Raw genomic sequence first — 14,618 nt, forward strand, 5'->3', positions numbered from 1 at the left:
CCATTTCCTGGTTCTTCTTTACTAACCACGACCCTTGATTTTATTCTAGGGGGGCCACGTGCTCAGCTAAAAGACTGGTACATTTCCTGGTCATCTGAACAGCTAAAAGGAGCCAATGGGAATCAAGATACCAGTCCTTGGATGGGGCCTCTAGGAAGGTTCTTTTAAAGGAAGCTAACCCAGCTAGAAGAGGTCTCCTCTTTTCCCTCCTTCCTTCCTTCCTGGAATACAAATATGTTGACTGGAGCTCTAGCAGCTATATTGGATCATGAGACACCTTTGAGGATGAGAGCTAAGGATGATGGAGCATAAAGATAGAAGGATTCTGGGTCCCCTATGATGATGAAACTACCACATTAACCCTAGATTTCAATCATCTCTCTCTCTCTGAGAAAAAAATGCAAACATTTATTTCTGATAGCCTCAGTTACGAATTGCTGCATATCAAGCTGCACCAAAGCCAGAGGCTTAAACAACAAACCCCTCGTCTGGCTCATTCTTCAGATGGGGAATCCAGGCAGGGGGCAGGAGGGCAGTTCTGCTCTCCCCGGGGCTCTCAGGCTTCTGCAGTGGGGCTGTGTTGGTTCTCCTCCCGGGCTCCCAGCATGCTGCCTGGGCAAGGCCAAGGTGCAGCAGGAGCAAACAGTCATTAAGGGAGAGAGCACAGCGCAGGGCCTCCCCAGGCCTCGGCGCAGGGGCTCTTTGGCTTTGGCTGCATTTACTGGCTGAAGGCCATCACCAGGCTGTCCAGAGCCAGGTCACAGGGCAAAAGGGGACAGCCATACAGATCCCATTCATCGAGGTCATCAGAAACGTCAACCCCCGCTGGGCACACCAGTGCCCACGGGTATCCTCAGTGACTTGGGAGGCTGAGGCAGGAGGACAGCAAGTTCAAGGCCAGCCTGGGCAACTTTGTGAGAGCTTGTCTCAAAAGATAAGAAGGGCGGGGGGTGTGGCTCAGTGGTAGAGTGCTCCTGGGCTCACTCCCCAATATCATGAAAATAACAAGAAGAAAACCAAAAACAACCCCCCCCCAAAACCCCCTAAAACCAAACACTTAAAACCTTCCATGTCTTGTTTAAGCTACTCATTTGGGTTTTCGGTCCCGTCAAGGGAGAAGCATCCTACACGATGTCCTTGACCTACCTGTCATCCCTGGGATGTTTGGTAGCAACTGATGTTCTACCCTTGCAGTTGAGGGAAAGAAAAAGCAAGAGTGAGAAGCCATTTCTCTGAACCTTTCTTCCCTCGCTCGCTAAATGGAGGAATGGAACTAGGTGGTCTGGAAGTGCTGAGGCGGATCTCGTGCCAGGCTGTGGCCCGTGACAGAGAGCGGGGAGGCGCTGAGCCCGGGGTGAGGGTGCCGGAACCTGCCCCACAGGAAAGCATGTGCTTCTAGATACTAGAAAGGGCCGGAACCTTGGGATCCTGGGAAGACCTTGAGCGCCCGGAGACCCCGAGGTTCCCTTTGGCTTGTTTACTGGCCAGGGAGGGGCCAGCTGCTCTCTGCTCTTCGACAAGATGCACTTGTTGAACTAGTTGGCGGGAAGGTCACACTGTCGGATTTATTCTGAGGGGGCAGAGGTGCGCTCTTGCCCACAGCAGCCTGTCTTCCTCTTGCAACAGAAAGGCCCGTGCTGGGGGACAGAGTGTGACTCCATCAGTCTCCGCGGGTGCACTTGGAGGAGAAGGAGCAGGGTCTTAGCACGGTCCTCAGACATCTCCAGGGAGGACGGGCCAGGGGACAAGGCAGCCAGACCCACCTCCCACGTGGACCTCCACGCTCTCCACCCACCCAGCGATCTTCCCTCTCGAGGCAGGGAGCATCTCACTCCGGGTCCAGGAGGCCTTGATTTACTTATTAATTATGGCTCCTACATCCAACCGGTCTCCTTAGTAACCAGAGTAGCAGAGTCCCAGCTGGAAACGCTGCTTCTTATTTCCAAAGAGGACAACACACTTCACATTTAAAAACACTTTTAAGTTGGAACACAAGTGGCGAGAATATACAGGGACACATTTCCCAACTTTGCATCAAAATATGGGTGGGCTTTCGGACGACTGACAGCAAGAGGAATTCAGTGATCAGTAACAGGTAGGTTGTTTTTAAAAAACGGATACTTAATAACTGTGTATTTATGGGGTATGGCATGATGTTTTGATACACATATCCAATGGGAAATGACTGGCTCAGGGTGATTAGCTTGCCCATCACTTCAAACAGCCTTCCTTTGTGCTGGGAATATTCTCTTCTAATTTAAAAACCACAGTAATTTTTTTTAACTATAGTCGCCCTTGTGCTGCAGAACTCTAGAACTTAACCCTCCCCTCGAACTGTTTTCGTAGCTGTTGACCAGCCCTCTCCGTCCCCAACCCCCACCTCCCTAGCCTCTGTAATTTTTATTCTACTCTCTGCTTCTGTGAGAGCAACTTGTTTAGCTTCCACATATGAGTGAGAACATACAGGATTTGACTTTCTTTGCTTGGCTTATTTCACTTAACACGATGTCCTCCCGTCCATCCACATTGCTGCAAATGACAGAATTGCACTCTTTAGGGTTGACTAATATTCTATCATATACACATCAAGCATTTCTATCCATCCACCTGTCCATGGACACTTGCATGCGTTCCATTTCTTGGCTGCTATGATAAACACACTTCCTGATTTTAATTCCTTTGAATTGATAACCATTGTAATGGGATTGTGGATCACATGGTCGTTCTATTTTTATTTTTTTAAGAAACCTCAGTACTGTTTGCCATAATGTCTGTACTAATTTCCATGGTGCATCTTTGCCACCACTTGATGCTTTTTCTGTTTTTAATGGTGGCTGTTCTTATTGGAATGAGAGGACATAAGAGCAAGGTTTAAGGTGAAGAGTGAGTACATATTTTTTTTTTTTTTTTTGGTGGTGCTGGGGTTTGAACCCAGGGCCTTGTGCATTCGAGGCAAGCACTCTACCAACTGGGCTATATCCCCAACCCATTTCAATGTAAAGAGCCAGTGGTTGCTTTTGCACAGGTACGACTTATGACCCCAGTGTCCAGCTGAGAAGGGGTGCTGTGAGAACAGAAGGAGTCCTTACCTTGGAGAGGCTGGTCTTGGTGACGAGAGATATGCTAGTGAATGGAGGCCAGCGCAGGTTACACTGCGGTGGCCCAGGTGATCAGAGAACCAGATGATATACAATAAGGTGCTCATCGTAGATTAGACTGGAGGTGAAGGAGAAGTTCAAGTGAGGAAAGATGACACGATGTTTGTCTTTTTTGAACAAAATGCTAAGATGCTGAGGACAAATTGCAGGTTCTGATGCAGAAAAGTGGCAGGTTGGAGTTGATGCTGGCAGGTGGAGGGATTAGTCCACTTGGGCTGTCATAGGGAGGCAGCAGGCTGGGTGGCTTTGACCATTGATATTTATTGTCTCACCATCCTGGAGGGCACAAGTCCAAGGTCAAGGTTGGTTTGCTCTGAAGCCTCTCTCCTCGCCTGGTAGATGACCTGTGTCCTCACGCGGTCATCTCTTTGGGTGTCTGTGCCTAAGTCTTTTCTTTTCATAAGGACACAAGTCATATTGGATTAGGGCCCATCTTAATGGTCTCATTTGCTTGTAACTCCTTCTTCAAAAGCCCTGTCTCCAAAGACAGTCACATTGTAAGGTACTAGGGGCAGGGCTTCAGCATAGGGACCTGGGGAAGGGGTCAAGTTCGTCTCTAAAGAGGAAGATGAAACTGGGCCCATCAGATAGTGGGGATACAACGCCAGAGAGGGAACAAGGGGTCACTCTGGGACATTGGCTGAAAAATGGTCACAGTATGTTTCTTGTACCCTCTGGTCTCCAAACCCAGGTGTTAGTCCCTGCCTGGTCATATCACAGTGTGTCCACGTCATGCAGCCCCATGGAGACATCTAAGCCTTCTGTCACTATGAGGAGCTGTATCCTGATAGTAGGTGGTTAGGAAATGCTGTGCGCAGAGTAAGAGGCATCCAGCTACTTCAGAAGCCAGATCATCTTCCTGGAAAGTTTTGTAGGATGGTACGGTTGATCCGAATGCTGGGGAACTGGCTCTGATATTCTTCCATTCCATAAACTCCCAGAAATACGTCTATGCTCCTCCCAGTGCACATACCCTCTTCTGCTAACCCCTCTGCTGAGTTAGTCACAGGTTGCACATGGGAGCTCATGTGTGCTCATGACTCTGCTCCCGGGAGGTCTCTCTTGGCCTCCCCTGGGACTCCGGTGCTCAATGCCATCTTGGTGCTCACAGGGTATTGTCACGTCTCTGCAGACCGGCCCTGTCCAAGTGTCCAGCACCACCAATAACTTTCTCACAGCCTGAGCTTATAGTCTCTTAACCTAAGCCATTCTCCTTCTAGCTCTTTCCCTCATCCTTGATGTGTGGATGCTGTCAAATGTAATCAATTCATCCTCATTGTCAGCAGAGCACCTGGTGTGCGCTCTCCCTTTCTTCGATCTACTCTGCATACAGCAACCTGCCCAATATTTTTAAACGGTATTTTTATTTTGCTTCAATGCCTTGCTGTAAAATTTAGTTTAAAGGCAGAGACTGAACACTGGAAGGAAGCAGGCTCCCGGTAGAGAGCCCCAAAGGATCTGAGCTCCAAAGGCCAGCGTTTGAATCCTGGCTTACCACTTACCAGCTAGCAGGACTTTGGCCAAATCACTCCTGCTTCCAGGGACTTAGAATCTTATTTTAAAAAGTGGGCATAAGGCCAGGCATGGTGGTGCACACCTGTAATCCCAAGCTGAGGCAGGAGGATCGCAAGTTCAAGGCCAATCTCAGCAATTTAATGAGGCCCTAAGCAACTTATCGAGACCCTGTGTCAAAATAAAAAAAATAAAAAGTACTGAGAATATAGCTCAGTGTAAACTCACTAGGTTCAATGCCCAGTATCTAAATAAATAAATGTAAAAAAGTAAAAATGGGCATAGGAATACCAAACAATAGTGTTGTGAGAATTTATATTCAGTTAATGTCAATGAAGGAGCTTTGAAAACTACAAAAATCCCAGACAAATACAAAATACCCCTCAAGTCCTTCTCAAGAACCACCACTTCTTTTAACCAATTAAAAGTTGGACTTTTTTTTTCGAGGTGGGGCGCTGGGGTTGTAGCTCAGTGGTAGAACGCTTGCCTAGCATATATGAGGCACTGGGTTTGATCCCTGGCACCACATAAAAATCAGTAAATAAAATAAAGGTAAAAAAAAATGGACTTTTCCTTCTTGAACTCATAGCACTTTTCTGGAAGACCTCTTGGGACAACCGCTTATTTGCAGATTTGCAGTCTGCACCGCGTACCTCCTGCTGTCTTCTGCTGGTCTCACATCTATCCTGTCCAGGAAGATTGGAAAGCCCCGGAGGAAAGCAACTCAGATTCTCTCCAACTCCCTTGCAACAGAGCCCAGTACCAAGTACATTGGAGTCAATCAGTCTCACATGCATCGATTGGGCACGGGGATATTTGCTGACGTCCATTATATTGATAGGCAGGGGATTCGATAAAATATAACGAAAAAAATCCCACAGTCAAAGAGCTCTGGGTGAGGCTTGGAAGGTGAACAGCCAGAAGGAAACAGTAGAAGGCAGGTTCAGTGTGAGTGAAAGACACTCGGCATTGAGAGGCGATGCATCTCCTGTGGCTGGGATGGCAGAAAGGCTTGGGGGACAGGGACGATGTCAGAAGGGTCTCGGATCTGGGTAGGCAGAGATGGGGGAAGGGACCAGACGGTGAACAGGCCAGGTGAGCGGGTGTGGCAGAGGCATTGTGGAAGGAGTGAGGGGTGCAGGTTGCGTAAGATGGCAGGGGGCTGGAAGGGTGGCCTCAGTGGTCTTCCTCAGGCTGTGGGAAGACGCGTGTGTTTTTGCGCAGGGCAGTGATGCGTGGCTGCATTTTAGGAGTACTTATTGACTGGGGATGGCAGGCGCGTGCCTGTGGGTGTTCATCTGATTGTGGCTGGTTCTGTCTGGCTGACTGCAGCCTCAGAATCCAGCTGCAAACAGATGTACAAACAGTCAAGCCAACACAATGAACGCTTTCTATTTTTTCAGCAAATAGTGTCACATGAAAATCTTAATCTCCTGACATTTCCTGTTTCTAGATCAGGAAATCTCGTCTCCAAACTCTTTGTCGCCGCCACTGCAGGAGTCGTGACAGCCGGCTGCAGCAGGAACCTGTGCTGAAGTGGAAAAGGGCCCCTTCCAACTCCGTCTCCCCTGCCTCACATCAAACTGTCGGCTTAACTCGGGTAGAATGCCATTTCACGAAACTGTTGTTGTTGTTCATGTGAGATGACTATCTTCCCAAAGCTATTTTGTGGTTCTGGAAGAGGAAAACACAAAATAGATTTTTTTCTTTTCCTTTTTGGGACAGAAAGTAATTTTGGTTCTTTGCAAAATAAAACAATGAATCGCTAAGTTCTGCTTTTCTGCATCAGTTAAAAGACTGCCTAACACTTGTTGTGACCTCCCTCCTCCACGGCCTCTCCCCACTGCAGTCTCTGCGGGCTGTCTGGACACACCGACTTGGACATTCAGACAGTGTGCATGCACACAGTTATGTCTACCGTCATTAGAGTCAAAGAGCATTTTCTGAGCACCCATGTGAGCTGGTGCCGTTGCAATTATTTGCCAAATGCATCTCACTGAAACACAAAAGAACAGCCCTAAAAACCATCTGAGACCACATGGTCCGTTTGGATAATGGAATTGTTTCTCGGAGGGAAAGGTAGGTGATTAACCTCTGGTGCACAACCTAGTGCTGAGCTCTGGAGAGCAGCTTTTCCAGGGTGGCTGGCACCACCCTGGAAAAACTCTGTCCTGCCTCTTCCTGTCACTTTGCCCACCAAGGCTGTAGCTACCCAGCCCCAGCCCCAGGAGGTGAGGCTCCTACCCTAACGACAGAGAAGACTGAATGAGAACTGAGCTCCCTCCTGAGAAAACACATCTGTATTCCAGGCTGCCGCACGGCCTCCGCCAGGGCTACATCCAGGACCTGAATGTTTTATTGAACCATTAATGGCGAATTTTCTGCTTGAGTTCCCTGCTGCTTGGAGACAAAGGCACTAGAGGGCTCTGAGTTAGGGCTCAGAGTTGGGGTAGAAATGCTCTTTTTTTGCATTCCATAGCCCCGTGCGGGTCTACACTCCCACAGACTGCCCTTGTCCATGCTTCCACACACATGCATGGAGGCCTCCCGGTGCCAGGCACTGTGCCGGGATTGCACGCCCAGCCAAGACTGAGACTGGATCCTGTTTGTGACACGCCAGGACCCTGGAAGCTCAAGAAATGCACTTTGGATGAAGACAAAGCAAATGTGAAAAGATTCCTTATGGTTTAAAATAAATGAATGAATGACAGATTCAGGAGAGGGTAGTAAAAAGGAAGTTCTGATGATTACAACTACATAAGATCATCACAGGTGTGAACTGGTGGGGGACAAGGGAAAAAAGCACCAATGCAATGATTTTTTTTCCTTATTTTAAAATATGTATTTCATGCTGGTAATATTTATATAGTGAAATTTGGAAAAATGTTAAGGTTAGATGAGAGAGCTTTCAAGATGTAGTCTTTGCAAGCAATAAAATAGTCTCTCATCCTGGAATATTTGCTGAATGAACAAGTGTTATACCACATAGATGTCCTAATAACTTCCTGAGCTGGAAAGATCCTTTATGGAACAGGAAATGGTATGTTCTCCCAAATGAGAAGTTTTTTTTCCTGAGCATACAAACAATGTCTATTTGTTTTGGTTGTAAGGCACTGGGTTCGATCCTTAGCATCACATAAAAATAAACAAATAAAGGCATTCTGTCCCTCTACAACTACACAAAAATTAAAAAAAAAAACCAGCAAAAAAAACATACAAATGTAAGTAAGAGATCATCTGGAGTTAACTCTCAGAGATAACTGCTATTCATTTGCTTGTATTGACTCCAAACTTTTGTTTTTAAACACATATATCTTTAAGATACCCTACCACTACAGTCATAGAAGCTTTATTCACAAGAGCCAGAAGGTAGAAACAACCCACAGGATTGACCCAAGATAAATGGACAAGCAGAAAGTGTTCTATCCCTGCAATAAGTAGGGTTCAGTCCTCAAGAGAAAGTGCTGACATGAGCCCCAATACCAAGCAACCTGGAGAGAAATAAGCTGGTCATGAAAGGACTTATGCAGGGCACCCAGAGTGGCCAAGTCCCTGTGACAGAAGGTGGACCAGGGACTGGATAGCAGGGTTGGGGAGTCAGTGCTTCATGGGTGCAGAGCTTCAGCTTAGCAAGATGGAGACATTGTGGAGATGGATGGTGATGAAGGTCACACCGTTTTGAGGACGGACTTAATGCCACTGAGCTGCACACTTAACACGGCAGACATGGTAAATGGCCATGTTAAGTCTGCAGTGTCACAGTGAAGAGAGCACAGTTGTCAAAAGACTCCAGACTCTACTGTTAACTAGCAGCTCTCAGTGACGCCAGGTTGGCCGTGGGTTCTTTTGCCCAATTCAAGAAAGAAGTCACGAAGGGGCAAACATACAATACCACCCAGTGAGGCTTTCCTGGGGCTTATGCTTGTGTGTAAGGGAGGTAGTCCCTGGACTTCTCTATAAGGTCTCAAGGAGGAAAGCTTACACAGACAAAAAGGGCGGGGCCTTGCAGGTGCTCTGTCAGCTGTCGCACACCATCCCAGGATCTCTGCACACATCTCATCAGTTCTTTGCTCTTGGCTCTGGGTTTTGCACAGTGGTCTGCTAATGCATGTTGGGTCTGTCTGCACTCAGCTTGCAGAACATGGTGGAGGCGCTCGGTATTGCACTCCAGTCAGGCTCTGGGGATGCTAGCAATCCCAGGAAGCTGTATATTGGTCAAAGTTGGGCATTCTGCACATGTAGGAGTTGCCTAAAAGCTCGGAGTCAGAGCTCTTGAGCCTGGTCATTGGTGGAAACATCTTTTGAAGACAAACTTATATCATGGAGGAGAACCTTGATCCGAGAATGAGGGTCCTTTCTATTTTGTCTCATCTCATTCCCCCATTGAGAGATTTTACCCTCTTTTATCATAAAATGGTGCCGGATGAAGAACTTTATTTTTCTGTATGGCTTCCTGCTGATCAGGGACATTGATCATCATTCCCTAGAGGCATAAAAATCTCTCACTAACTGCTCTAATGATCTATGTGGGCCTGATTCTTCCCCCAAAGATTTTGATTTGAAAACTGGCATCACCGTCATTTTGACAAGGAATCACTATAAACCGGAAGAAGCAAACTTTACTAAAAGGTTAAAAATCTAAGGCCCAAAGATTAACAATCGTATAATAATTACTAAAGGACCCAAGAAAGATAGGAACCAAGCTACTGAGGGTGGGGTGGATCTGACCATATCCCACACGGAAGTGGCCACTGGGTTGCTTTGTCCAAAAGTGTGTAGCCAGTTCCTATGGTCATGTCGAGCCTTGATGTCAACCTCTCTGTCTCTGGTGGTGTTAAACCCACGTGTGGCAGGAGGTATTGTTTAGTCACGCAGACTCCTCCTGGCCTGCTAGAAGGGTCACACTGACAAGAGAGTCTAAGGACTCAAAGAGACCACTAGTGGCTTCTCCAGTCCTCTGGGGCAGAGAGCTGAGATTCCCCAGGATGGCCTCATGGCACATGAAGCCACAGCACAGGGCCAGCAAACCAGAAACCAATCCTGCTCCTCCTACTCTTACTAGAGGTCCCCAATGGCCCTCTTAGATCTTGCCCCAGGGGGAAGTGTCTTGTGGCTGACATAAAAATAGTCACGTCTATTTCTCTGGGCCCTGGCATACGGACAGGGCCTTGTCCCTGGAACTGACAGTTCTTTGTGCTGGGGGTAGCTAATGCTTGTGTATGGGGGAGTGGAGATGGTGAAATTGGGGTTCTCCTCCCAGGGTAGCAAATTTTATTGGTGGCCACAATGGAACAGGTATCTTGGGGGTACACAAGGCTGATGAGGAGTCGAGGAATTGAACCTTTTAAGTAGAGAGTTTCCCCAACTTGAAGAGTTGCCATAGAGAGGAGGTAGAGGTCCCCCTCTTAGTAGTGGGCCTCTAGATCCTGTGGCCACCCAAAGGCTCCCCGGGGCAGGAAGACGAGGCTCCATTTTCCAGTCTCCTCCCCCGGCCTTCAGCTTTCACCCTGCCCCACCTCTGCCCTCTGCCCTCTGCCCTCTGCCCTCTGCCTCTCAACTGCCCTTGCCCTCTTCCTCCAACAGGGCTCAAGTTTCTGTTGTTCTACAATCTCTTCAGCTGTTCCCTCTAGTTACTTTCTTATCATCTCAAAATTTCTAGAATGAATTGCCTAAAACCGTTACATGCTTGTCTTCAGGACCCACTCATTTCCTAATCTGGTTTTCTCATAATTTCTCCTAAACACAGCCCGCCAAATGTAGTCGGGAGTCCCTGCTGCTCTTGGCATTTTCCATACTGAGGGCCTGTCTCCTCCTTCAGGTTCGAAGACTCACGCATTTCTCAGTGGCTATGTTTGACCACCTTCTTGTCTATGGGCGTCAAATCCTCCCTCTGCCCCTAAGTCAAGGTAGTTCCTCAAGGTTCTCCCCTAGCTTGCTTTTAATTGCCTTCCGTTCCTTAGGGATCTGTACCTCGGACCTCCTATCACCTCCTGAGGATGACAGTGAATCTCACTAGCCTCTCGTGAACTCTAGACCTTCTTCACCATAGTCTGCTGGCAATTCTACCTGTACTTCAGTGTTCTTCTCAATAGAACCCATGGCTTTTTCTACCCCACATGCTGCAAAACAATTCCACCCATTTCTCTTAACAATATGGAAACTAGTAAGAAAATGCCCTTCTACCATTTGCCTGAGCCACAAACCTTTGTAGTATTTTTCATTTGTCCCTCCACCTCAACCCCACATATAAATAGCCACACAGTCCTGCAGACTTTCCAGATACAATCCCTCTCGCTTCGTCCCATTTCTACCAACTGCAAGCTGGGTCAAGACATTGATGCTTCTGGTTTCTTCTAAATTGGCTTTCTTTTCTTTTTTTTTTCTTTGGGTTCTGGGGATTGAACTCAGGAGCACTCGTCCCCTGAGCCACATCCCCAGCCCTATTTTGTATTTTATTTAGAGACAAAGTCTCACTGAGTTGTTTAGCGCCTTGCTTTTGCTGAGGCTGGCTTTGAACTTGTAATCCTCCTGCCTCAGCCTCCCAAACTGCTGGGATCACTCATGGGTGTGCGCCACCGCACCCAGCTACATTGGCCTTCTTAGTTGATCTCTATTATTCTGACCCCCAGCCATTTCTCTGCACATGCTATACTCTAACTCAGAGGCTCTTGCCTGGTGGCCTTTAGAATCATCTGGGTGTTTCTGAAACAAAAGCCGAGGCCACTCCCAAAGGTTCAGGTTTAGCTGGCCTCAGGGAGTGAGGTTCATTGTTTTGGGAACATCTTTTATTCCCAGGTGATATTAATGTAATATATAGTTGAGGCTGAGAACTATGGCTAGCCAAAGTAGAAATGGAGTTTCTCAAACATACACCTACTTTTCTTTCTTTCTTTCTTTCTTTTTTTCTTTTTGGTACCAGAGATTGAACCCAGGGGTGCTTAACCACTGAGACACATCCCCAGCCCATTTTTAAAAATGTTTTATTTCCAGACAGGGCCTCACTAAGTTGCTTAGGGCCTCTCAAAGTTGCTAAGGCTGGTTTGAACTTGGATCCTCCTGCCTCAGGCCTCCCAAGCCACTGGGATTACAAGGTGAGTGCCACCATGCCTGGATCATACACCTAGTTTTCTTTTTGGTATTAGGGATTGAACTCAGGGGCACTTGACCTCTGAGCCACATCCTCAGCCCTATTTTGTATTTTAGTTAGAGACAGGTCTCACTGAGTTGCTTAGTGTCTCTCTAAGTTGCTGAAGCTGGCTTTGAACTCGCTATCCTCCTGCCTCAGCCTCCCGAGCCATGGGGATTACAGGTGTGCTCCAGCCTGCCCAGCTATACACTTAGTTTTCTTATATCAAATTTACCCACTGGTTTTTATCTGGTTCTCACGGTATTTCTCTGCTGTGAATCGCCATTAATTCACTGTGTTTTAACAAATCTGTTCAATTTTATTACTCATCTATTAACCTGAAATGTTTGCCTCATCCCTTTTGCTTCCTTCCTATTGGCCGTTTGCTATATATACTTAGGCACCAAGTAGTTTTTTTTTTTTTTAAATAAAGTTTACTTTATTTTGGCAACTAGGTGCTGACTTTAGGCAAGTGACCTCTCTGAATCTGGATCTCTCATTCCTAAATTAAAAAGTCTGGATTAAATGATTTTTGAGTTTCTTTCTACATAAAAACTATGATTCTGTGATTATTTTATCAGACTAAGGTCTTGGACTCCTGATAAATGATGCTTCCAGTATATTTTACCCAAATAACCAGTTCTGCACTTTGGATCTCCTATCACCTCCTGTTCTCTGATGGCTTTTGCAATTAGAATCACTACCCTATCTAGTGCCATGTCGTCTGCAACTTGCCCTGTGAAAGTGTCCACAAATACCAAATGACAGGGCCACCGTCCTTCTCTTCTAATTGTCCCTGTGTAACTTGTCTTCCACTCCCATAATAGCACATTTTTCTTTGATGATATTTCCCTGCAGTGTTTAACACTGAGTGGATGGCCCCCCACTCAGCCAAAAATCAGCCTTTTCCCTTCCTACTATTACTGACAGTTGAGGCTCCTCAAGAGTTGCTTTTAGGGACTTGTGGGGGCCTTTTGGCTCCTTCAGTCTTTTCCCTCTATCAGTTGTGCCATCTTCTGCGATGGGTCAGGGTCTTGCTGATCTCGTGGCTTCCCTTGAAATCACTGGGGACATTCTCCTTCCAAATGACCCTCCTCTGCAGAAGGTGCACTGGTTGGCTCCCAGTCTCTAGGGCCCTCCAATCTCCCTGATCAGGAAGTCAGGCAACTCATGGGGGTTGCAGGGCCCTTTTAGAGGGATCCCATTGTCTCCCGGGTTCTGGCTCACCTTGGAGGGCAAAGGTCAAAATTTTGGCTGTCCTCTTAGCCCTTGGTCCTCGAGTTCTCCCTGGCTTTGGCCACCGAGTTGAACACCTGGAAGGCTGGGTCCACCAGTCTAGAGTCCCTGTAAAGTTCAATCGTATCTGTCTTGTAGGCATCTCAAAACACTTGAACCACGCGATTTTGTTAGGAGTTGTACTTCTGCAGAAATATGAGAGGCAGAAGTTAAATAAAACCATGAGTGTCAAGGGCTTAGAACTGTCATGTTGAGAATTTTGGAGAGAGCTTAACAATTGACAAAGAAATTCAGTGATTTCCATTGTATACAGCCTTTCAAGAAAACTAGTATGACTGACAGCAATATGACAGGACCCTCGGATTTTATCAAGTTTATAAAATCTAGAATATTTATAGAGCACATCACATATCATTGTGAAATAATAGTTGTTTACTTAACCAGAGTTATAATCACCATTTAAAAGACTTTAATGCAAGTGCTTAAACAGATCCTTACCCTTTGAAGACTCGATTTCCTTTTGTAATGAAAAACCTAACAAAGACAGTCGAAAACACAGGAAATTATCTTGGTAAGATAGAACATCTTTGTTCCTTAAGTCTGTTCTTTGTATACTTTACTCAGAGCAGATGAATATTTTAAGAAAACCTATTGTTTTAAACATAAATAGCTAGGCACTGACTTTATACCAGTGTGTTAAATTTTAATTCTAGAAAATCTCTTAACTGCACACAAGTTTCCTTTTATTCCAGGGTCCTTCCCAACCTCTGGCAAGTTGCTACCACTCTCCGCCGCAGACTGACTTTCACTTTTAGCTTTTGTCCTATCTTTTTTTTCCCTCTTGGAACAATCCAGACATTTACTTAAGATAAAAATCTTCTTTTACTGGGCATAATCCTTCCCATCCAAAAACATCTTTCTTTTAACCTTTCTCACCCCAAACATATCCTCCCCCTCCTCACTTTCTTATCGCTGTATCTTGCCTGCTGTTTCTTCTTGTTTCTCTCTTAAATTTGTATTTTACATCAATCCTTGCTAGGTTTTGAATTTAGACAAACTAATCCTTTTCAAGTGAGAAAATCCTTTATGATTTTCTTATTGGAACACAGCTTCCGATCCTTTTTGTGTTTTTTTTCCACATAGAATTTACATATGTTAATTAGAATGTTAATTCTTGGTAATCTCACTGTTTGGCACATAGCCAGAGGAGAGCACTCTTGGTTGTTTCTCTCCATGCCAACAACAGTACGTCCACATACACACTTACCAGTGACTCAGATGTTTTATCTTTACCATCTTCGTTCATAAACATTTATCCCATTGCTCTTTGCCTCATGTATCCATTTTAAACGGTTCTTTCCAGACTACCCGTGAGAACTAAGGTATCAGGCAGGCACAGGCACTACTTGAAATTGTGTCTCTGTCAAAGAAAACCTCAGAGAACTTGAAACATGGACTGTGACCTGCCATGTCAAGGTTACCTGAGGCTCGCTGACGTGATGGTGATGTTTCCCGGGTGCAGATGCCTCAGGGATCCTTGGGCCTCTTGAGGGCGCGCGCTGACTCCCCTCTGGGGCCCGTGTCTG

At 46.3% G+C, this 14,618-nt stretch overlaps 1 long non-coding RNA gene across 1 annotated transcript; it reads right to left on the reverse strand.

The window, feature by feature from the left end:
* Positions 1 to 1,960: 1,960 nt before the first annotated feature.
* Positions 1,961 to 14,480, reverse strand: LOC144370270 (uncharacterized). Its single transcript, XR_013430181.1, has 3 exons — positions 14,300 to 14,480; positions 13,024 to 13,217; positions 1,961 to 6,344 (listed from the first exon to the last, which is right to left on the reverse strand). It is a non-coding gene; the product is annotated as an uncharacterized LOC144370270 (long non-coding RNA).
* Positions 14,481 to 14,618: the final 138 nt, after the last annotated feature.

The sequence above is a fragment of the Ictidomys tridecemlineatus genome, chromosome 14 (assembly GCF_052094955.1).
Source record: "Ictidomys tridecemlineatus isolate mIctTri1 chromosome 14, mIctTri1.hap1, whole genome shotgun sequence".
NCBI lineage: Eukaryota > Metazoa > Chordata > Mammalia > Rodentia > Sciuridae > Ictidomys > Ictidomys tridecemlineatus.